Below are 25,524 nucleotides of genomic sequence, written 5' to 3'. Positions count from 1 at the left end.
TCCTATGCATCAACATTTTAAAAACTGAGTAAATGCATAAAAATTGGCATGGGATAGGAACAGGCAATTTCTAGAAGTGGGATGGCAAATGAACAATAAACAAAATTTGCTCAATCTAAGTATTCACAAAATGAAAATTAAAACATGATTGAAATTGTTCCCCCCTATAAAGAGAATCATAATATCAAGTATTGATGGTGATGCAGGATAAAATGAAAACTTGGATACACTTCTGGTGTGAATGTAATTTGGCAAATTCTGGAAAGTATTTGCAATGCTTAGTAAAGCTGAAGATGCACATAATCTATGACCCAGAAGTTATAGCCTGAAAAATGGAGGAACAGTTGTCTACTGAAAGAACTCTCATGTGCCAAAAAAAGATATTTATATAAGAAAGTTTATGGCAACATAAACTATAATGGCATAGAAAAAGGGAGAAACCAAAAAAGTAGCTCAACAGGGAAATGGACAAGACTGTATAGGTGTTCTGCCCAAAATCACTTAATTATTGAAGAATCTAAGAACAAAACCCCTGTTGGATTGGCACTGAATCTCTTGTGGTACACTGAAGGACATAATTTTTATATAATTTCACAAAGAGTTGATGTGGCAGATATGGAGACCATGTCAAATGATCCATAAGGAAGAAGGGAGTTAATAAGGGCAAAATATACAGCTAAAATAGCTTCAGGCCCAGTAAGACTAAAAAACATACATTATCCCTTTTCTATTTTTTTCTATTCTGTTCTCATTGAAACTGATTGAGCCTATATATATATATTGAACTCCTCAACACATTCAAATATGCCAAATTCTCTGGTATGTGTTCTATTTTGTCTAGTAAAGAATTAATCAAAAAACTATTCCCCAGTAATATGTTTCTTCTCATTAATATGCAACATAGCATACCCAACCTCTAGAAGGTCTAAGGGAGTGACGCTGATGTTGACACTTCGAGGTGTCATGCAGGTGGGCTGAGGTAAGGTGGTGACTAGTGAGCAGTGAGATCTTTTCATCCCGAGAAGCTATTATCTTTTCTTAGATTATACTTCCAAAGGGCATATATAGAAGCATTTTACTATAGCAAACAGTTTGTGTAGGAACATTTTGTCTTATGAAATACAAGACCCCAAGGCAGGATTCTCAGGTCTTATTAGTATAATACATTTTTCTTCTAACACGACCTTGCAGAGCATCTGTCTATCATAATCCATATTAATTCATTTTATGTATACTCTGTGGATCAGAATACTTACTCAAAAATTACTTATTTTAGAAAATAATAGAAAATTCTATTAATTTTATAATGACTGAATTCTTTACACCTTTCCCACTGTGAAAATTGAGATTACATGAATCTCCAAACAAATTTACAGTCAAGACTGATCAAGAGGCCTACTACATCTTAATACATTTCCTGATGTAAAAAGAAAAAAAAAATATCTCTCTCTCTTTGAAATTCTTTAAGCACAAAGCTAAGTTACATACACCAAATCTGAGAAGGACTTGCCTTTGTGTTTTATGTTTCACTTATAGAAGTTAACATCGTTATGGATATTAGCCCCCAGTGTTATGATACAATTTTAATTTAGAAACAGATGACCATTATTTCACTGTAAGGCATTTTCCAGATTTATAGAGTCATAAACCTGATGGCATTTTAGGGCTGTTCACAATGGAGGACAATGAGGAGCATCAGTATAATTGTAACAGATAGAAATGTTATTTCGTCTGGCAATTGTTTTACATTTTAGCATTTTTTTTCCTTTAGTGATTCATTGAAAGTCAGGATTATCACTGATATTCTGCACTTACATTTCAGGTAGCCTTATTGATTAAATGAGCTCAAATTGTGAACTGCCTAACTCACAAAAATAGTAAAATGGTAATTTCTTCTTACTTCAAAGTGATTCTTGAAAGTCCTACACTAAGTTAGTAAATTCAATTGGTTAAAAATAATATTACAGAAGATGGGTATGGATCCACTTCACATTCAAAGGGCTTTTTTCTCTTTACTGCTTAAATATTGATTCTTAAATTCAATAAGCAATCTTTTAACTGAATGCCATTGGTTAACCAAGGAGTAAATTAGTACAAACCCATATCTTCCAAAAGGAAAAAATTCTCTTCTGACCATATAATCTCATTTTGAATACATGAGATTATTAATATCACTATTGATATTGTCATTTAGGGCTATTTGGCCAACATTTTTATATATAAATACTAAGGGATCATATGAGCATGTCAATGTATCAATGTGTATTCATCCCTTTTCATCTGACATATCAGCTTTCCATTATTCATGAGAACGGAAGAGCAGAGTATGTGGATAATCCAGTAGCAACATAATGAAATTTCTCTGCATTGGGATTGCATTACGTGGTAACTTCTGCAGCAGATATTCTTTTAACTCTTCTGATTAAGCTCAAAAAATGGATTATTTTATTTCCCATGTACGTACATACTTGCCAGATTCGATGGGTTGGAAAAAAAAAGAGTGCTATAAAGGCATACTGGACAGCTATACTGAAGCCTTGCTTAGAAGTTTTACCTTGCAAATAACCAAAAAAGAATGTCTGGACCCAGACTTCCTTCAGATAATAATTCTCATTTTCCCTATTTCAAAAAGTATTCCTTTTATTCACATATGTGTAGTCTGCTTGTTTTAGGGTATGCAGAAAGAAATACAAGTGTCAAAATAGCATATACCTTAGATAGAGAGTTCAGATTGTCATTCCATCTTAAACTTTTCTTTGCTTGAGGCTCTACTCCCAACATTCAAACATATTCACTTTCTCATACTACTAATAACACATACTTCTTTGGACCTTCTATCTATAGCTCTCCTTCTATCTATAGCTCTACCTTGCTCCTGACTTGAAAACTAGCTTTTGTTGGAAGATTTTTAGCCACTCAGTATCCATCTCTTTATTTGGGCTTTATTCCAATGTCCCATTCCAATGGACAGTTTTCACTTGCTTGTCCGCTCAGAAGCTTTTGACACAAACATTCTCCCCATGTATCTAAAAGTCAGGTCTTGGCTTCCCTGATTCCACACCATGCTTCTTCTTATGCACTTTGAACTCTTTAAATATTGACTGGAATTTCTTCTATCCTTTCAACAATTAATCTCTTAAGACAAGCTCATCCACTCTCATGGCTTCATTTTTATTTCTGTGAGTCCCAACTCTCCAGTCCAGGGCTCTCTCCTGAGTTCCTGACTTATTTATCCAACTGTCTACATGTATCCTCATCATTTATGTTTCCCGGTCACTTCAAACTCAACATATCTAAAATCGAACTCATTTTTCTCTACCAGACAAACTCCTCCTTTGGTGCTACCCCATCCACTCAGTTGTTCAAAAATGGGTGATCCTTAATTCCTCATTTTCTCTCATTCCCTGTATTTAATTAATCAACAAGACCCATGAACTCAACTCATCAGGAACTCTAATATCTGCCCTATTCTATTGTACTCCACTGCTATCACCCTAGTCCATGCCATCTGTGGTCACCATTCCAAAAGCTTGCAACTAGTCTTTCTGTCTGTAATCATGGCCCTCTTCTACCTAATCTCCATATTTTTTTACCATAGTCTACATATAAGGCTTAAATATTTTCAATCCTTTGTCATTACCTTCATGATTATGTCCAAAATCTGTAACAGATTTTGTAGATGGGAAGGAAAGGATTAAAAGCAGTAGCAGTAATGCAGGGAGAAAGAAAATGGAAGCATAGAGAGGAGTGGAAGTTAGTTAGTCCCTCTGGAACAACTAATAAACAGCTGGGAACAACTAGAAAATAATCTGGAATAACTGCGGGGGGACAAACATGACCATCCACTCATCATATACCAACCTGAATTGGAAGGAATGCCTGAGATTGCAGTACAAAATCTGTAAGTAAAAACTGCAGACCCGAGCTGGGAGCCCCCTCCCCCCATGGCCCAAACTGCAAAGCCTCGTGGTGCTAGAGAGCAGCCTTCCCCAAACTGCAATGCCTCCCTGTGCTAGAGAGCAGCACTCTTGGAGCAAGTAAATATAGCTCAGCTGAGCTCCAACTGGGCTCCCCAACAAGCAGACAGAGTCTTTTGGTGACAACTGACCTTGGAGAGCTGGAGGACCTCTCTGGGAGGGAGGGGGAGCCCAGAGGACTGGGTGCTGTCTCTTGCCAACAGGTGAAACTGTGAGGGGCCACAGACTGACCCTGAAGGGGGTGTTTCTGTCCCTTTTTTGGCTCAATGGAGAAAGCTTTAGCCATTTTCAATTCCCAGTGCTCAGACCCAGACAAGGGTGGAGATAGCAGAGTCAGAAACAATTCAAATGCAAATGCAAATGATCTCTCCCCAGGGGGTATATTTTCCCTAAGAGGAAAGAGGTGGTGCCAAGCTCTACTACCCACCTTCCATTCAGAACCAGACCCCAGAGCCTGGGGGAAAACAGCCACAGGCTACACCTCCTTACACCAGTCCAGAGCTACAGGCTGACAGGCACCACCTGCTGGGCAGAAAACGATAGTGACTTGATGCCTCACAGGGTGCATCAATCTTCTAGGGCACCCTCAGAGAGACCTGAAACTATTGCCTCCTTCCAAGGCCTGAGCCCATTCTGGTCTAGGAAAATCTGATTGGGATAACCAAGGAGGCCTGATGCCTAGGCAACAGAAAACTACAACCTACACTAGGAGGGGTGAAGTTATGGCCCAGTCAAAGGAACAAATTTACACTTCAACTGAGGTACAGGAATTTAAACAACTAGTGCTGGATCAATTCAGAAAGATTAGGGAAGATATGGCAAAAGAGATGAAGCATATAATGAAAACACGGCATACATCAGTAGAAATCAAAAGTTTGAAAAAACAACTGACAGAATCTAATGGAAATGAAAGGCACAACACACAAGATGAAGGACACAATGGAGACATACAACAGCAGATCTCAAGAGGCAGAGGAAAACACTTAGTAACTGGAGAACAAGGCACCTGAAAGCCTTCACATAAAAGAACAGATAGAGAAAAGAATGGAAAAATATGAGCAACATATCTGGGAACTTAAGGACAAAATGAAATACAGGAATGTATGAGTCATTGGAGTCCCAGAAGGAGAAGAGAAGGAAAAGGGGCAGAAGCAATAATAGAGGAAATGATCAATGAAAATTTCCCATCTCTTATGAAAGATATAAAATTAAAGATCCAAGAAATGCAGTGCATCCCAAACAGAATAGATCCAAATAGGCCTACACCAAGAGACTTAATAATCAGATTATCAATTGCCAAAGATAAAAAAGAATCCTGAAAGCAGCAAGAGAAAAGCAATCCATCACATATAAAGGAAGCTTGTTAAGATTATGCGCAGATTTCTCAATAGAAACCATGGAGGCAAGAAGGAAGTGGGGTGATATATTTAAGATACTGAAAGAGAAAAACCACCAACCAAGAATCCTGTATCTGGCAAAACTGTCCTTCAAATATGAGGGAGAGCTTAAAATATTCTCTGACAAACAGAGAATGACAGAGTTTGTGAACAAGATACCTGCTCCACAGGAAACACTAAAGGGAGCACTACAGACAGAAAGGAAAAGACAGGAGTGAGCGGTTTAGAACACAGTTTTGGGAGATAGTAGCACAGCAATGTAAGTACACTGAACAAAGATGACTGTGAATATGGTTGAAAGAGGAAGGTTAGGAGCATGTGGCACACCAGAAGGAAAGAGGAAAGATAAAGACTGGGACTATATAACTCAGTGAAACCTAGGGTGCTCAATGATTGTGATAAAAGATACAAATATGTTTTGACTTGAGGTAGAACAAATGAATGTCAACATTGCAAGGTGTTAAAGATGGGGTGGAATTGGAGGAAAAACACAATCAGTGCAAATAGAGACTACAGTTAACAGAAAGATTGTATTGTGTTTTCTTTAATATAACAGGCAACATAACAAAGCTAAATGCATATGGGGGGGAGATAGGGGAAAGGTATGGGACTCTTGGCATTGGTGATGTCTCTTTATTCTACTTTAGTTTAACGCTTTCTTTCCTTTTGTTGCTTCCTAGCTGTCATGTTTTTTTTTTTCTTTTTTTCCTCTCTTTCTTTTTTTTCTTTTTCTCCTCTCTACCTTCTTTGACTCTTCCTCCTCCTTTGTGGAAGAAATGGAGATGTCCTTATACAGACAGTGGTGATGGCGGTGAATACATAAATACATGACTATACAGGGAACCAGGGAACCATTGATTGTTTACTTAGGACAGAATGTACGGTGTGTGAACAAAACCATCTTAAAAAAAAATGGGTTGATGAAGAAACCTTGAGTGCACTATATTGAGTGAAATAAGACAGATACATAAGGACAAATATTGCAGGGTCTCACTGATATGAACTTATTATATTATGTAAACTCATAGACATGAAATGTAAGTTACCAGGATATAGAATAAGGCTAAAGAATGGGGAGTGGTTGCTTCTTCTGAACAGAATGTTCAACTAGGTTGAACTTAAATGCTTGGAAATGGACAGAGGTGATGGTAGCACATTGTGACAATAACTAACAGTGCTGAATGGTATGTGAAGGTGGTGGAAAGGGGAAGTTCAGAGTCACGCAAGTCACCAGAAGGAAAGTTGGAGGTTAAAAGACGGGAATGTATAACACAGTGAATCTTGTGGTGGACAATGTCCGTGATTAACTGCGCAAATATCAGAAATCTCTCTCATGAACTAGAACAAATGTATGACACTATAACTAGAAGTTAATAATAGAGGGGCATATAGGAAAAAATATACACCTATTGCAAACTACATACTACAGTTAGTAGCATTTTAACATTCTTTCATCAACAGTAACAAATGTATACACCAATACTATGAATCAATAATGGAGGGGGGGGTTGGGGGATGGGAGGATTTGAGTTTCCTTTTTTTATGTGTCTTTATTTCTTTTCTGGAGTAATGAAAATGTTCTTAAAATTGAAAAAAAAAATTAACTGTGGTGATGGATGCACAGCTGTATGATGGTACCATAGACAAGTGATTGTACACTTTGGATCTTTGGATAATTGTACAGTATGTGAACAATCTGAATTAAAAAACAAATGGAAAAAAAAAAGCAGTACTGCAATTCATTCTCACCCTTTACCATGTGTGGTAGGTTGAATTACATACCCCAACAAACATGTGCTCTTAATCTTAATCCATGTCCTGTGGATGTGAACCCATTATAAATAGAACCTTCTAAAGATGTTATTTTTAGTGGAGCTGTGGTCAACTGATGCTGGATGGGCCTTAATCCAGATTACTGGAAGCCTTATAAAGAGAACCCAGAAGTCACAGAAGCCAGAAAAGGAGAGGATATTGCCATATGACAGGAGGCAGAAATACAAGCCAAGCAACCTCAAGACTATGGAAAACCATCACCAGAGTGTCATAGATTCCAGGAGAAAGAATAGCCTTCATTGTATCTTGATTTTGGACTTCTTATAGCCTCAAAATTGTGAGCCAATAAAATCCTGTTGTTTAAACTAATCCATTGTGTATTTGTGATAGGAGCTCTGGCAAACCAAGACACCATGGATTGACCTCTAAATAGAAAGAAAGATGATCTGGCCAGATTTGCTGTCAAAACACATGACTGGAATTTATTGTGGGAGAGTCATTATCTATGGAATGCTTTCAGTATGATGTACCAGGTATGTTTTGGATTGGATTGCTTATAGATAAACCCAGACTCTGGATTTTTGGAACATGGTTATGAATAAAACATTAAATAGCTATAAAATTGTAGGAATATACAAGGGGAAGTGCCATAACCAAAGCAACTCCCTTTTGTTTAAATGATGATCGCATGCATCATTTAGATAATTTATCTTTAAATATGGGCCAAAGAGCATATCTTAAATGCTGCAAGAAGAACCTGTAGACTGGTATTGGTAATCACAAATTTCTTCCAACTTTACTTGGGCCTTGAGATTACTTGTATCCATAATATTAGTAAAGTTTGATGCTGGATATGATTGCTGATCTTATGAGTGTGATTTGACAATATGACCCTTTGTGTTAATTCAACAAGTCTTAATGTAACTTGATCAGTTTATAACTCTTGAGGCTTATCTGATCCCTTTTTCCTATCTTAAACCCTATGCTATAGCCTTACTGGCCTCATGGAATTTATTTTGGTTCCTTTCTTGCACTCTGTAATTTTTCTCTCTCATTCTGAGTTTTTTAGTAAGCTACTCCCTCACCTAGAATTCTTTTCTCCTCAGTTACCTGTGTCATTTAGTTCTCTACTCTTATAATTATTTTCTAAGACTTTGAACTCCATGAAGGGAAGAATCTTGTCTTTCTTATTCACCATTCTATCCCATAGCTTAACACAGCTCATTACATAACAGGTAGAGAAATATATGTTTGACAAAGCTGACTATTTGGGGACATATGATAATCATTGGCCTAAAACATCCCATAGTAACTAAAGGATTTCAGAAATCTCTATCCTATATATACAACTATTTGAAAATATAAAGAGAATACCAAGGGCCTAGAGCAAAAGTTTGAGAATACATCATTCTGTTTCCCTTTCTTTTCTTGTTTCACATTATATGAGAGCGAATCTTTTTCCTACCTAATATATGACCTCAGGAAAGACACATAATTTAAATTCCTCATCTTTAAAATGAAAGTGGTAACAATACCCTTCTAAAATAATAGTCCTGTGAATTGTTTACATTTCTAAAAAGACTGTAAAATAAACATATTATGATATTTTAAATATGGCAAACCTAAAAGTGAACAGATTCTATTTTCCTAAAACATTTTTCTCGGTGCTTTTCTTTTATGAGAAATACATACACAATGCTTTCCAACCATTGATTTCTAATAGGAACTACAACTGATTTCATACAAGCTGCTGTTGGCTTTAATTTATTATTCTTCCTATTTTAACACAGTATTCTGAAGGAAGAACAGCAAGTTTAAAAATTCTGATACGTATTTTTTTCTGTTAAGCAATGCGGACAGGCCTCCAAACATATTCCTGAGAATGTCCAGAAAGAGGAAGTATATTAGAAATGCAAAATGTTACAACCAAACAATAACAATTTTTCTACCCTCCAAAAGGCACATTACTTCCACTGTAAAAAAGCCTTCATGTATTATAAATTCCTATCTGCATTACCAAAGTTACTCTATCATCATCTATGCCCTTATCTGATTACCTAAATGTATAGGACAGTCATCAGTCAATACTCCTGGAAAAATGCAATGCCTAGTGGGCTTTATGATTTTAGAAACAAGATAAAAGCCTTATGACTCAAAGAAAGCAATCAAATGCATTTCTGTAGCCACAAGCATTGTATTTACTTAAAGGATTGTGACTATAAAAGCAAATCTCTCTTACTGGAAGCTGGGACAAAAGCGGTCAGAGAACAGGGTAGTAAATAGCTTTGAAATTGTTTTCTCTGCTTCATTTCAAAAGCTTAGGCCTACCAATGTTTGACCTTTTACAAATGGAATGGTTTCCTGCAGGTCTTGTTGCTGCACTGAATGCTAATGATGGTGTGGGTTTGATTTAGTCATCAAGAATGGTAAATACGTTCATCACTGGAACATTCTTGGGCTTCAAGAACATTTCTCTTTCAGTGACATTTGCTGGTTCCCTCTAAGAAAGGTAGAGTGATTCTGTTGTTTTTTATTTCCAAACATTTTTCCTCTGTCTTGTGACCATGCAGGCCAAGGAAATTTGTGGAATTGCCCAAAATGATTCAGATAACTGAGTGGCTAAAGGAAAATAAAGTAGGCAGAACAAGAAGTCATTTTACTGAGAACATCTGGAGTCTACCTGTTATTGTCTTTACTATTTCGTAATGTAGAACATAAAAATATATTTGAGAACTATGGAGATTTACTACATTTTGTAGACTCTTTTTATAGACTGGTAATTAACATTAGTCTCTGGTGTCAACTATTTGCCCTATAGGTTCAAATACACAAACACTGAAATATTTGTCGAATGATCTGTGGGAAGTTTTTTAAGTTAAGTACCTATGTAACATAGTTCTTTTTGATATTAAAAAAAAAAAAAAACCTGAACACATCTGAGTGACAAAATAAGGGTGTACCTTACATCCAATTATGCTTTATGATATATAATACCATATTTAGATTCTTTAGTAATATAAAACACAATAATGCTAACTTCTGAGTATCTGTTATATACACCATTTTGTTTTTTATATACATCTGTATGGTAGTGATGATTCCTTTTTTAATACTTTGAGAAATTGTTCCTCATAAAAAATTTACAATTTCCTAGGTCACATGAAATGGTTAGTAAAGAAATTGGAGACCAGGTTGGAGCTTGGATCTTTCTGAATCCAGATCTCATACCCTTTTTCAACAAGATGGGAATGTTTACAACTGTATAAAATATATGCCTGGAAGTACATTTTAAAAATGGAAGAGACATTCTTACATTATATCCTATCTGTCTTGAACTAAGTGATAAATTAGGAAAGAATTATTTTCACAAGTTAGGATCCCTCTGACCAGTACCTCAGGCGAACTTTCAGAGTGTACTATTAATATCTAACAAGTATTAAGTGTTAACTATGTGCTAAGCTTCATGTCAAATGCTTTATATCTATTATCTAATTTAAACTTCACAGCTGAAAGTAATTCCTATTTTACAAAGTGGGAAGCTGAGAATTAGGGAGCATTTTTATTCTTTCTTTCCCTTCAGATCCATTATCTAAACTATTCCACCATATTTTGCAACCTTGATAGTCTTCAACTTTTCCTGGGATCAGTGGCCCCTGGCTTCTGGTTGGGTTTAGCCAATGGGAGAAACTGAGAGGGTATGGAAGATAGGAGGAGATATCAGAGTGTTTGCACAGCTTACTATGGTTTTTGAAGGCACTTCCTTCCTCTATGAACACAACTCACATCAATGGCCCCACACTCTGTCTCTTGCTATGTATATGATGCAGTAACACCTTTTCCTCCGCTTTCCTTTTCAGGCCTAAAGTAGATACAACTTTCTGCTGTTGCTAGTTCTGGTTCTTGCCATCCCTTGTTATTTCCTTAACTCTGCACACACTTGTTATTTCTAGGTTACACCTTCTGGAGTATGCCAACTGTTGACTGACTGTTGGAACCTTGATTGTCATTAAAAAGTTGAGTAAATTGCCTTCAGGTCACTCAGGATGTGGTAAAATTGGAATTCAATGCTCTTAACCACCCTGGGATTCTGCCTTGCAGAGTAGTTGCAACAGAGAGAGAATCAATTGTGTGTGAACCACTAAGGACATCTGCATTCTTTTCAGGGTCTCTCCTCATTCTGGAGAAGGTGGCTCTGACACTGGATACTGCTGTTGAGGGAACACGATTACAGACCATCTGTAGCAATTCAAGTCCTGAAACTTGAGGCAAGCAGCAAGCTACTAAGCAGGTAGGCAAAATTTATCAAAGGTAAAAGGTAGCAGATTTACTCTGAGAGTTGTTAGAGAAATTATTGCCAGTAACCTCTCCTGCCAGCCATAACTGCAAATCCAAGGGGCGCTGTACAATTATTCCTTGACCTCAGTCCCCAGATGCTGCCCTATTAATTTATGAAGCAGAATTCCACACAGTTTTAGTTATTCTTTTATCTCTTCAAATATTATGTATTAAATTCATACCATGGGCTATGCAATGTGCTAAGTAAGTATAAGGCATATAAAGATGAATAAGGCTTCTGCCCATGAAGCATATAGTCCAGAAGTTCAATGAGGTGTTACAGTAGCTGTGATTGAAACTTTGTATGGACTGCAGTGGAAAGACAAAGCAGTATTTCTTCACCCTTATACTTTCTCCTGCCTTCACCAATCCCGGTCAAACAGCCATACACTGATTTGCCCCTAACCCTGATATGCCCCTAGAGCTTAAAATTCATGACCCAGACACTAAGTTATAGACCGTAGTTTATAACATTACCTGGTGACCCATATGTACTAATCAGCATACATAACACGTAGAACTGTTTCTCAACTGCCCCTTAACAATCCGACATCCCTCAAAATGATGACCAGAACTTTTTGTCATAATTAAGAGCCAAGATGTCTTTTCATCTTTAAATATATATAATAATTATTTAGACAATATTTTAAAGGAGGACTGCCTAAACTGAATTTTCTAACAGAAGACAGAAATGTTGACTTTTGCTCCACTTGAGCAGAGATGTTGCTGAATATTGCTGCTGAAAGCCTCTTAATTCTACTGTAGAACATAGTTTCCTGTTTTGAAGCAGAAGGTCTGGCTTTGACTCCATCAATCCAACATAAACTACAAGAGAAGAATTTTACTGTCAGACTGATTTGATTTTCCTTTAACATGACATAGTTAGAAATAGTTCAAAACAATACTTCTGCCTTAGGTTCCCATCTTCCCTTCTCTTCCTATCTTTCCTTCTCATCTTCTCATCACTTTCCATATTCTTTTCCTTTCCCCTCTGCCCTTTTCAAATCACCTTCCCTTCCCTTCTTATATCCCTTTCCTTTTCCCTCTCTTCTTTGCCCAGTCAATCAACATAGAAAGGATTATTTCAGGCAAGATTCAACAATGGATGTTAAGGCTGGTGAGTGAAAGCTTGATTATGGAGCACCTCCCAGAAAATATTAATCAATTGAAAGGAAAAAGATAGTGAAAATATGATGGAGAAACCTGGCAGATACCAACATGACAAGTTGAACTAGGTTAACAACCCCAGTTGTGGGACAATGATGTGTTGTAAACAGTACATTGAGAAGTTCACAGCATCCCAAATGGTAGGATTACTAGGAATACATGAAATGAATCTAGTGATGAGGAAGCAACAGATGGGCACAGGCTGAGGGTCATCCAGACAGTACAGATTATAAGGGCTGTACAAAATTGAAAACTCTCAAGGACATGAAAGACAGCAAAAGACTGAGAAATTTCCAGATTAAAGGACTCTGAAGAGAAATGACAATTAAACGTAACACATACTCGTGGTTCAGATCTTAAACAAGAAAGGAAAAGGAAATATTATTGATACAGTTGGTAAAATTTGAATGGGGTCTGCATGTTGGATGGTAGTGTTATATCAATGCTGAGTTCTTGATTTGGAGGATACATACTGGTTATGCAGAAGAATGTTTGTATGATAAAACACACATAGTGAAGACTCACAGTGTGTTTGTGTTAAAGACACCTCATGCCTGCAACTTGCATTCAAAACGTTCAGAAACAGACTAATAATATTGCACTCACACATGAGAGAGAAAAAGAGAGAGAGAGAGAGAGAGAGAGAGAGAGAGAACAAATGTTATACATTTCTAACAAATGGGGAAGGATCTGGGTGATAGGATAAGGGGTTCTATATACTGTCCTAGAAACTTAGCAACTTTTCTATAGGTTTGAAATATTGAAAAAATAAATTATTTTTAAAAAGAACTACTGGGTTAAACTTCTATATCTTAGTCAAGCCAATATAACAGGGACCAAATTTATCCTCCATATTAAACAACTTAAAAAAAGACAAAATAAATGAAAAATTAAATTTCAGACATTTGACAACAGACATCAGTTATGTCTGTTAATCCCTGAGAGAGGAAGAAATAAAAAATGAAAATTCTCAATATTTGGTGAAAACTATATACTCACAGATCCAAGAATCTCAGCAAACACAAACACAAACACAAACACAAAAACAAATCCAGGCACATGGTAAACAAATTGCTTGATACCAGTGATAAGGAGAAAATTCCTACATTCTCCAAAATTTTTGAAGAAGAGTGTAGAAACGAAAACTATCAGGAAGGGTAAAAGGAGAGAGAGTAAAAATAAGATATGGAATATAAAATCCAAAAGACAAAATGGTATAAGAAAGTACTTCACTTACATTAATAACACTAAATGTTAATGGATTAAAATCCCCAATACAAAACATAGACTGGCGGAATGGATTAAAAAGCAGACCCGTCTATATGCTGTCTAAAAGAAGCTCACTTTAGACAGAAGGACAAAAATAGGCTGAAAGTGGAAGGTTGGAAAAAGATATTTCATGCAAACAACAACCAGAAAAAAGCAAGAGTGGCTATATCAATATAAGACAAATTAGACTTCAAATGTAAAACAATTAACAGAGACAAAGAAGGACACTATGTATTAATAAAAGGGTCAATCCATCAAGAAAACATAGCAATCATAAATATTTATGCACCAAGCCAGAGTGCTCCAAAATACATGAGGCAAACACTAAGAACACTGAGAGAAGAAGTAGATACTTCTACAATAATAGTTGGAGACTTCAATACACAGCTTTCATCAATGTACACAACGTCTAGACAGAGGATCAACAAGGAAACAGAGATACTGAAATTGCATGATAAATGAACCAGACTTGACAGACATTTATAGAACACTACAACCCTCAACAGCAGGATACAGATTTTTCTCAAATGTTCATGGAACATTCTCTGGGATAAACCACATGTTGGGTCACAAAGCACATCTCAACAAATTTAAAAATATTGTTATTATACAAAACACCTTCTCGGACCATAATGGAATGGATATAAATAACAAGCAGAAGGTCATAAAATTCTATGGCAAATATATGGCAGCTAAACAACATGCTCATAGAAAACCAGTGGCTAAAGGAAGAAATTACAAGGGAAATTAGTAAATACCTGGAGGCAAATGACAATGAAAAACAACATATCAATACTTGGAATACAGCAAAGGCAGTGCTGAGAGGGAAATTTATTGCCCTAAACACTTATATTAAAAGAGAGAGAGAGCGCAAAAATTGAGGAATTAACTGTTCACCTTGAGGAACTAGAGAAAGAACAGCAGACCAATCCCAAAGAAAACAGAAGGAAAGAAATAACAAAGACTAGAGCAGAAATAAATGAAATTGTGAACAGGAAAACAATAGAGGAATAAAAAACAACCAGAAATTGGTTCTTTGAGAAAATCAATAAAATTGATGGATCCTTAGCTAGGTGAGAGAGGAAGAGAGAGAGAGAGAGAAGGAAAGAAAGCAAATAAACACAATCAGAAAGGGGAAAGGAGACATAACTATTGACCCTGCAGAAATAAAAGCGATAATGAGAAGATACTATGAGCAACTATATGCTAATAAACTAGACAACTTAGACGAAATGGACAAATTCCTAGAAAAGCATAAACAACCAACATTGACTCAAGAAGAAATAGATGACCTCAACAAACCAATCACAAGTAAAGAGATTGAGTCAGTCATCAAAAAGCTCCCCCAAAGAAAAGACCAGCACCAGGTGGCTTCACATGTGAATTCTACCAAGCTTTCAAGAAAGAATTAGTACCAACCCTGTTCAAACTTTTAAAAAAAATTAAAGAGGGAAAGCTATCTAAGTCATTCTATGAAGCCAACATCACCCTAATACCAAAGTCAGACAAAGACACTACAAAAAAAGAAAATTATAGACCAATCTCTTTAATGAATATAGATGCAAAAATCCTCAACAAAATACTCACAAATCAAATCCAGCAGCACATTAAAAGAATTATACACTGCAACCGAGTTGGATTTATTCCAGGTATGCAAGGCTGGTTCAACACAAGAAAATCAATTAATGTAATACACCACATCAATAAATCAAAGTGGAAGGACCACATGATCATCTCGATTGATGCAGAAAAGGCATTTGACAAAATTCAACATCCTTTCTTGGGGAAAACACTGCAAAGGACAAGAATAGAAAGGAACTTTCCCAGTATGATAAAGGCAATATATGAAAAACCCACAGCTATCATACTTAATGGGGAAAGACTGAACGCTTTCCCTCTAAGGTAAGGAACAAAACAGGAATGCGCACAATAGCCATTGTTATTCAGCATTGTGCTGGAAGTTCTAACTATAGCAATTAGGCAAGGAAAAGAAATAAGAGGCATCCAAGTTGGAGAGGAAGAAATAAAACTTTCACTGTTTGCAGATGACATGATTCTGTATGTAGATAATGCAGAAAAATCTGCAGCACAGTTATTAGAACTAATCAATGAATACAGCAAAGTGGCAGGCTACAAGATCACCAAACAAAAATCAGTAGTGTTCCCATACACAGGTAATGTGCAACAAGAGGAAATCAAGAAAAAAATTCCATTTACAATAGCAACCAAAAGAATCAAATATTTAGGAATAAGCTTAACCAAGATCACAAAAGTCCTATACAGAGAAAACTACAAGAAACTGCTAAAAGAAATCAAATAGGACCTAAAAAAATGGAAAAACATATCATGTTCATGGACTGGAAGAGTAAATATAGTTAATAGTCCAATTCTACCTAAACTGATTTATAGATTCAATGCAATACCAATTAAAATGCCAACAACTACTTTGCAGAAATAGAAAAACCAATAACCAAATTTATTTGGAAGGTCAAGGTGCCCTGAATAGCCAAAAATATCTTGAGAAAGAGGAATGAAGTGGGAGGTCTCACACTACCAGACTCTGAAGCATATTACAAAGCATGGTACTGGCATAAGGATAGAGATACTGACCAATGGAATTGAATTGACTGTTCAGAAATAGACTCTCACATCTATAGACAATGGATCTTTGATAAGGCAGTCAAGCCAAAGCAACTGGTACAGAGCAGCCTCTTCAATAAATGGTGTTTGGAGAACTGGATATCCATTTCCAAAAGAATGAAAGAGGACTCCTATCTCACACCTTATACAAAAATTAACTCAAAATGGATCAAACACCTAAACATTAGTGCTAAGACCATAAGACTCTTAGAATAAAATGTAGGGCAATAACTTTAAAATCTAATGATAGGAGGTGGTTTCCTAGACCTTACACCCAAAGCGTGAGCAACCACAGAAGAAAGAGATAAATGAGATCTTCAAATTAAACACTTTTGTACATCAAAGGACTTTGTCAGAAAAGTAAAACGGTAGCCTATGCAATGGGAGACAATATTTGGAGAACCACATATCAGATAAGGGTTTAATATCCAAAATATATAAAGGGATCCTACAACTCAACAACAGAAAGACAAACAACCCAATTTAATATGTTCCGTGACTTTGTTCTGTCTTACAGCTGCATAATGTTCCATCATGTGTATTTACCACAGTTTGTTTATCCACTTGTCTGTTGATGGACATATGGGCTGTTTCCATCTCTTGGCAATCATGAATAATGCTGCTGTAATCATCGGTTTACAAATGTCTGTTCATGTTTTAACTTTCAGCTCCTCTGAGTATGTACCTAGTAATGGAATATGGCAAATCTATACTTACGGCATATAGCAAATCTATACTTAGCTTCCTGAGGAACTGCCACACTGCTTTCCAGAGTGGCTGCACCATTTTACATTCCTACCAACAGTGAATAAGTGTGCCTCTTTCTCCACATCCTCTCCAGCACTTGTAATTTTCTGTGTTTTGGATAATGGCCATTCTGGTAGGTGTGAGATGATAGCTCATTGTGGTTTTGATGTGCATTTCCCTAATAGTGAGTGAAGTTGAGCATTTTTTCACGTTTTTGAGCCATTTGTATTTCCTCTTCAGACAAGTGTCTGTCCATATTGTTTGCCCATGTTTTAATTGGGTTGTTTGTCTTTCTGATAGTTTGCAAAACAGCAGCATTAGCAAACTGGAACAGGGAGGTAGGGTTGCTTTAATATACTTTTAAAAAAATGTGTTATTCTGCATAAGAAGCCAATCAGTTTTTTGTTTTTTTTTTTTACTGTAGTACTTGGAACTACAAAGTCTTGCTTGCCTACCCTGAATGCTGGAATGTGGATTGTAACTAATCATTTGTCACAGATACTTCTCTTTAACAATTATCGAAGCAAGCCTTTTATTCTGTAATGAATGAAAACAAAGAATCTCTTAAAACCAAAGCAGGAAAATAAGGTATATAGTTTTCCAGAAAGTCAGTTTAAACACATTTAAACTATAAATACTAGCTATACATAATTTCATGCATTTCGGTGGTGAAATACCTATCCCTATTGAAATGAGGAGACCTGAGTTTAGGCAACTCAAATTGGAATTTATCAGACCTATTTCTAGTTTTTTGTCATCATCATTATTAAATACCTACCTCCCATTCTCTCATGGGCATTGTGCCAGTTCACACCATCACTTCTGTTCCTGGGATTTCAGTTGCCAAGAACACATCTAGCCACGTTTAATATAAGTTAAGAATTTAAAATCATCTTAATGTTGTCTTTTAAGTTGTCATCATTTTTACAGTTCTAACAATTTTTGTTCCTAATATTAATATAAAACCTTGTAGAAATGTGAGAAATCAAGAGTTTTATCATTGTCTTTAATATTTACCTATAAAATCATCTGCCACTGATGCATACTAAAATCAGTTCCTTGCTGCTACTGCTCCATTGTACGTGATGATACAGAATTCCCTGCTTTCAGTGAGGAAAAAAGTTCAGGATAGTTGCTGCTTTAAAACTTTACCTATAGTTATTTTTCTTTCCACATAAAGGAATGGCCAAAGAGTCTTTTCTCTGTAGCAGCAGCTGTGGTTAAAATAATCCACTTGTCCCCTTCCTGATTTTGTTATTTTTAATTTTATCTATAATGCTTAAGTCCCAACTATACTTGTGATTTACACTAATGAATTAAAGTAAGCAAAAGAACAGGGTGTTTTCGAGAGTAATAAAAGTCATAATGTTTAACTCAAAGCTCTGCCCCTCACCCCAGTTTTGCTAATGAATGGAGTTGTACTTACTTCCAGGGTTGAGGCCAAGAAAAGGACAAAGAGAGAGTGCCTCCTCATGTGACTTCCTCTGGCAAGGCTGCTACCCTCCTTCTGCTGGTCTTCACGACTACTCTTAGCAAATTGTCAATGAGTTACATGCATGGTGAAAGCCCCACAGGCTCTGTTGAGGAGGAACTTCACCCCAAGCAGATTTTCTAGGTATTGATGGCCCTCTGGCAAACAATTTTATCTTCCTGCTGGCCTCCATGGACAACATCAAAATACTGTCTTCTGATGGACACATCTTGACTTCCAGACCAGCCTCCAATCTCATTTGTTCTCTATGGACCCAACTCTGAAGCCTGTGGAAATGGACAGGATCCCTCTTCTGTACTGCTACAGAACTGGTAGCTCAAGGGGATCATGCTTTCCCCCATTCTGCCTTATCATAACTTTAAGCACCTCATGCCCATGCTCTCCCTCCCCCTCCTCAGTAACAATGAAGTTGTCAATAAGCTGTCAGAGTAAACTGATTCCCAATGAGGAATAACATAGCAGCCTCTGGTGTATGCAAAAATCCTCCTTTTTTTAACATTAAGAAGAGAGAATGAATCAAGCACTACTTCCCTTCCCTTCAACAATAATCTGTCTTGCTCCTCTCCACCCCTATTCATTTATCTCTTAAGGAAGGCAGACCAATAGTTCAGCTCCTCTTACTACTGCTGGGAACATGGTAATTTAATGCCAAGGACTGTGCCATCTTTGATCTTGTCCCTAGGACACCTATTAACTTTTTCACGCTGGGATCTATTTCTATAGTAATTCCTGCACCAGTTAGTAATCTCTTGTGGCAGAAAATGATTCCAATCATTATTTCCCAGCACACTACTCCATACGATGAGAGAAATGCATAAGCTCTTAAAGGAACACTGGGGCTGGAGGGGCATCACCTACCATTCCTTGCTGTGTGGATAAGGGCTAGGAGAGGTTTCCTATGTGAGAGAAGGTTTACTGAGCAGAGTCTTAAAGGATGATTAGACATTACAGTGAAGGGAAAGGAGAAAAGCAGTCAAGGCATAAATGTCAACAGGAAGAAATGGGTAGAATGAGTATCAGATGAGGTTATTCAAGGAACTGCAAGCAGTTCAGTGTCTCTGTAGAGTATATCGATGTTTTCCAAGCTTCAGGATCCAACTCATGTTTGAAAACTTTGTAAATCTTGTGAGGCAAGAGGTGCACATGGGGAGGTCAGAGAGACCCATATAAGTCATTTAGAAGAGTTTCAATTATATCTTGTTGAGATTTGTATCTTGAAGCTATTTTTCAAGTATGTAACATAGCCCTTCCTTACAAGTCCAGGATACAAAACGGAATCAACCACACTTTTTATCTTAAAAGAATAAGTGTTAAGCACTGAAGAGTTTAAGTTATAATCTATTGATAGTTTTTAGAATCATGGTTAAAAATACAAGTGCTTAAATTTTACTTTTTTTTTTTATCTCAACCACCAAACTGAACTTTCTATAGAGAAAAGTTCCACTGCTATAGAGATGTCTTCCTATTTTCTTAATACGTAAAGTGAGAGCTCCAATATTAGTAAGTCTTAAAGGCAAAAGTCGCATGATGCAATTAAATTGGGAAATAAGCTGGCCACTGGAATCAGCAGAGGTACCCTTGATGCTACTAGAGAACTTTTTTTCCATCCTGTTAATAAGAAATAACCACCATAAATGCACTATGTGGGAAACTCCTGTGGTGTTTTGGCCTAGTAGTCCCAAAATGTTACTTAGCTTGTTCTGTGTTATAGCTTTTGTGTTAGGGCTGACAACTGAAAATGCTCTGCCACAGTGGCTAAAAGAAAGAAAACAAGGACAGGAGTACAAAAAAGCATAATAAGTTCCAAAAGATCTTTGAAGTTTTCTGAAATCAACAAAATTAAAAATAGCCCAGCAGTAAACTGAAGCCAGATTGAAATGTCCTATAGTTTCTTGCATTATTAGTCTTAATTTTAAGGCCAAAATCACCTCCCTGAAATCAGTCAGAATATAAATTGTAAATCCCAAAATTCAAATGCTTAGAGCTAGATAGGTGGCAGCTTTAATGTTCTTGTAAGTCATTCTTCAGAGAGGCTTTACTCAACTGCAGGGCACACTTTAATTCAGTTCCTCACTCTCTAGACCACATGATAGAAAAGATAGAAATAATGATATTCCATCCAGTTGGCATTGAGAAAACTACTGTTCAATGAAATAAAGGAAAACCTAACATGGGCGTATGTTTCTTACACTAAATATTTGAATTTAATATTAGTAGCAACTCATCATAAAACTGTGAAATATATATTTTCAGTCAATTAGCATTTGGAAACACTTATAACTTGGTGATATGATTCCATATATATAAAAATTGGTATATTTCTATGTGTATATAAGTATCAATATATATAAAATGTATTTATATATGAAAATATACGTATAAATATAAATATGTATGTAAGTTCATTGAAAGTGTGATAAAAAATGGCTATTATAAACTTGAGATTTGTCATAACTGTAAAATCTTGTTCTCACAAGGAATTCAACAGTGATAAGAAGAGTTACTGTTTGAAAGCTATATAAAGGGCAAGCAAGATACATTACCCAAAGTAGTCAAAATTTATTACAAAAAATTCTTGAGAAATGTGGACAAATAGCTATATATATTATACACCAAATTAGTCAACAAAGTAATCTGAGGCTTTATTTCCTTACACAAGGATTTCAGTATATGATGCAGTCAGATAACATTTGACAATGTTAATAACAGGTACAATATTTTATAGGTTGGCAGGAAGAAAAAGTATTAATCTGAAAATTAAAAAAAGATTTTATTTTAGTCATATGCTTAAATTTATCTTTTACCTAGTTGTAGTTTGTCTCAAGCTTCAAAGTTCTAAAACAGTACTTGTAGATCATAAATATTTTCAACAGTAAAATAGTAAGCCTTCAATTAAATCCTATGGTGTGTTCTAATAATATATTTAAGTACTTGGAATTTTAAAAACTAATAAGGCTTTGGGCAGAAGAAGAGAAACACTTCTCTGTTAATTACTTGTCTGAGAAACTAAGAAGAGAGAACAGAACTTCACTCTATGTATCCTGTAGGGTATATGGGCTCAGAGTTCCAGAGAAAAAAGCAGTACTCTACATACCTAATGTAGACTATCTCATTTTGCATGAATTATATTTACATATTAGTATTTTCCTACAATTTAAAAAATAATTCCTTACATAATATATTTATATTCTGCCTAACATATACTCAATAAATATATCCCAAAATTGTTTTTTTAAATTTTATCTATATCATTGTAAATATTAATGATTTTTATATTTATAATTAATAATAATTTCTTGAAGATGCCCTTTCTGGATTGATAATTTAGACAGTCATAATTAATCTAAAGAACTGATACATTCTGTTTCAGTATTGAATTCTATTTTTTCAATTATTTGCTCCCTGTAATACATTGGTGTCAAGCATAGTAACTCTAATGTAGCAAATTAGACACAAGCATTTGAAACACTTCAATAAGAACCAAATATCTTCTGGAGCACATAAAAGATACATAGAAAGTTGTACAATCTTTTAATTGCGATTATATTTTTAGAAGTTTACAAAGCACTCCAGTTCCCACCCACTTTTTAAATATCAGGAGTGCTACAAATTGAAATATTAAAAGAAAAATATTGAAATTGAAATTACAATTCAGTGTTCACATATTTGGTCCTATCAATTTTTCTGACCACATGATCCATCAGTACAGTTGGGAAATTTTGATAACACTGTGGGTATTAAGAGGGAATCCACAACAACTCTGGTAGGAAATGTGTGTGAGATGAGAAAACTTGGCTGCATCATCAACTTGCTTTCATTCATCACTCATTGAGTAAAAGCCTGAAGAGATAGTGAACAAAGAAAATACTACTTCTTTACCTTTCCCCAAACTTGCAGAACTCATTAGAATCCTCTAATTTAGGATAAATTCAGGAGGTGGACCTACTGAATAAATTTTCAACTGGGTTTAAAGTCAACAGTGAATCAGTAATTTTGCTAGCAATCCATATGTACTGTCAGTACACTGCGTGGATAACCCATAATAATCTAACAGAGTCATAGGATTTTATTTCTCCAGTATGTCTATAGGAGAAGAGAAAAGTCCCAATGATCCCCTTTTGGTATGAGAGAGAAAACATCTCAGTATTTAAAGAATTTAGTCATTCAAGATGTCAATTTCCATATTGTTCACAGGGCAAAAAACACAGCCAGATAGAATCAATCTTTTTAAGGTTATTCTCACAGATCTTAGGAAGGATATCTAAAGTTTTGGGGGAAAGACCCCTTTTGTTCAAAGTGTATTTCCATGGACATATGTACTTAACAGAGAACAGAATAAGTTAATAATAGTTATGAATATTCACATATGTACCAGTTTTACACAGAAGAAAAAAATGATCTTCTTGGGAAAGTTCTCATTTTATTTTTACCAAATAAGATTATTTAACCAGGTTTGATGATGCAATGTAGTATTTCTCTGCCCACATATACAGGGAGAGAAGACAATACCTTCATTTATTTCTTAGACTCATTTTGTTAGTTATGCAAACTTGAATTTTTAAGATAAAGGTCTGAAAGTTCATTAGCTAGCATTATAAGAAAAAATTCTCTACAGAGCTCAATTTTATGGGAGGAAATGGAGAAAAGGCTCAGAAGGATTTTACAGATTTTATTTAATGAGAAATTTACTTAAGAGTCTGTAGCAATGCTCTTCCACAAGAACCACTATAAATATTTAGACAACCGGTACAACAATGATCTTAAAAGAAGTCAAATAAGTCACTAGGCAGGACAGACTCAAGGAAAATTAGTTAGCAATTCTTAATACAACTAACTAATAACAAATAATCTGTCCCCATCTTTAATCTAGCAAAGAAGGTTTTATTCTCTCGTAACAAAAATAATGAATTTATTCTAGAAGTAATTCTGAATTTCAAAGATAAAGACATAATCATATAAGAATTTGGAAAAGGAAGAGGAATCAAACATGAAAGAAAAATATCTGGCTTCAAACTTCTCTTCCACAGCATAAAATGATAGAATGCAATTAAGCATAATTGCAAAATTTGCTGAAACAATATTATTAAGCAGCATTTCTATACACAGCCAAATTATTTTTCAAATCTAAGTTTAAAAGAAGGATACATTTCAAAATTCAAAGCTTCAATATAAAATTTCTGAAAATTGTGATAAATGAAACCCATAGTTCAAAGTTAAGAAACTATTAATGTGGATGTGAGAATTTATACAAATGTCAAGAAAGCAGGATTAAAAGAGAACATTAATTACATTGAAAATAAAAGTAATAATTTAGATTGAAAATTTTAATTGTCTCAACAATGCATGGGAGATAAGTGAGGAGCATAAAAAATATGTTATTGAAATATATTTTCATTATCTAGATATTATTTCACTTGTGCACTTAATCTTTGCAAATAGGTGTATAGGTTCAACTTTTTTTAGTTCTCTATTTCTATTGAAATAACCACTGTCGGAACAAAAATATAAATCAATTCCAGAAGAACAGAAAAAGAACATCAGAAATAACTTCATTAATATATCAAATGACATAAAATATAAATGTAGATAAAGGAAGAGGAAACACAAATTATAAAAATTTATAGCTGGAAAAAGAAGTCAAAACTATCATCTTCATAAACAAGAATGGACTAAATTACCCTACTACAAACATCCAGGTATAAACTATATTCAGATACAAATAATTTACATGAGGGTTACTTAAAAAAAAATGACCCGTAAATCCAAAAATAAAGAAATGAACAAAATATAACACAAATGAAATCTAAAAGAAAACAGGGGTTGTGATAATAACAACAGAGTAGACAGAAATGAGACAAAAGTATTACCAAAAAAGTTATTTTAAATTGATGACAGGGTGTTCACTTCAGCAGTACATAAACTAAAATTAGAACAATGCAGAGAAGATAAGCATGGCCACTGGGCAAGGACACCACACAAATTCATGAAGCATTCCATATTTTTAAGTGATGTATCATAAAACTACTAAACTTTCCTTTTTGATGACCTTCTTTAGATGCTTATTTGCTGAGGATTTTCTTCCATTAGTGGTCTGAAATGGTATACTTCACACGAACAATTAGCCTTGCCAATATAGTGATTTTCTTCCTTACCAAAATGTTTATCAATAATCTCAGCAATTTTTGACATCAATTACAAAGTATTTTAGCCTATTGTCAGTTTTACATTACTGCAAAATTTTTCTCTATTCCCTTTTTAAAATGTTTTTCAAGTGTCCAATGAGTACTGTAAAAAGTTTTTTAAAAATGAATAAATTGATGACAAGATATAAATGAAAATATGAAATCATCCCAAATTACATAGGTTTAAAAACTCTTGGAAATCCAAATAGTTGATTAAATCATTGATTCAGGTTTTAACATTTTGTTTTCAGATTAATATATTCCAAGTAGATCAAAGATTAAAAAGTATACAGAAAATCTAAATGATATAATTCATGAAGTTTCAGTGACTATTATTAAAATTATATGCCTATACATTCTATACTTTACATATATACTTAAATATAATGAAAAATTTGTATTTTTTTCAAATGATCACAAATTAATATAATCCTCAAAAGAGAAATTTATAATCCAAGATCCCTAATAAAATTTAGATAAATTTATGTAACATAAAATGAACCAAATTGTAATTTTGTAGAATTAAAAAAAAAAAAACTTTTAAT

General features: G+C 35.0%; 1 non-coding gene across 1 annotated transcript; it reads left to right on the top strand.

Moving 5' to 3' along the window:
* The first annotated feature begins 24,693 nt into the window (after positions 1 to 24,693).
* LOC119541077 lies at positions 24,694 to 24,800 on the top strand. Its single transcript, XR_005218206.1, has one exon. It is a non-coding gene; the product is annotated as a U6 spliceosomal RNA (small nuclear RNA).
* The last annotated feature ends 724 nt before the right edge of the window (positions 24,801 to 25,524 follow it).

The sequence above is a fragment of the Choloepus didactylus genome, chromosome 7, assembly GCF_015220235.1.
Source record: "Choloepus didactylus isolate mChoDid1 chromosome 7, mChoDid1.pri, whole genome shotgun sequence".
Classification (NCBI taxonomy): Eukaryota; Metazoa; Chordata; class Mammalia; order Pilosa; family Megalonychidae; genus Choloepus; species Choloepus didactylus.
This window is presented reverse-complemented; position numbering and strand designations above follow the sequence as displayed.